Source organism: Talpa occidentalis, unplaced genomic scaffold, assembly GCF_014898055.3.
Source record: "Talpa occidentalis isolate TD23 unplaced genomic scaffold, MPIMG_talOcc4v2.1 talOcc4.4, whole genome shotgun sequence".
Classification (NCBI taxonomy): domain Eukaryota; kingdom Metazoa; phylum Chordata; class Mammalia; order Eulipotyphla; family Talpidae; genus Talpa; species Talpa occidentalis.
The window spans coordinates 52,203,897-52,204,455 of record NW_023604295.1 but is presented as its reverse complement, the minus strand read 5'-3'; the positions used below and the strand labels follow the sequence as shown (position 1 = coordinate 52,204,455).

The 559-nt window shown below is 34.5% G+C and overlaps 1 non-coding gene across 1 annotated transcript; it reads left to right on the top strand.

The window, feature by feature from the left end:
* The first annotated feature begins 202 nt into the window (after positions 1-202).
* On the top strand, positions 203-309 carry LOC119258330 (U6 spliceosomal RNA). Its single transcript, XR_005128198.1, has one exon. It is a non-coding gene; the product is annotated as a U6 spliceosomal RNA (small nuclear RNA).
* Positions 310-559: the final 250 nt, after the last annotated feature.

Genomic DNA, 559 nt, shown 5'->3' with positions numbered 1-559 from the left:
GAAAGATAAATTGTGCAAGCAGTAAGCATAAGAGAAGTGGAATGGCCATGCTGATATGGTATAAAATAAACTTCAAGACAAAGATTATTTCCAGAAATAAAAAGGGATATTTCATAATGACAAAGAAGTCTGTCCATCACAAGGACATGAAATAAGAGGTCATCACTCACCTTAAAACAGAGCTTCAAAATATACCAAAAAAGTACTCACTTCAGCAGCACGTATACTAAAATTGGAGTGATACAGAGAAGATTGGCATGGCCACTGCATGGACATGCAAAACATACAAAAAATAAATGGCCAGAATTTAAGGGAGAAATAGGTAAGTCTACAGTCATAGTCAGAGACTTTAACTCCCTTTTCTCAGTAATTGATAGATCTGGACAAAAAAATTAGTAAAGACAAAGATGATTTGAACATTGTTGACCACCTTGACGACCTAGGTAATATTTTATAACACTTCACCGAACATCTATAGAAAATACATTCTTTTCTAGATAGGTGATAGTTCTGACCCCCAAACTTGTATAGGTTTCCTGAATAAATTATACCCACAATG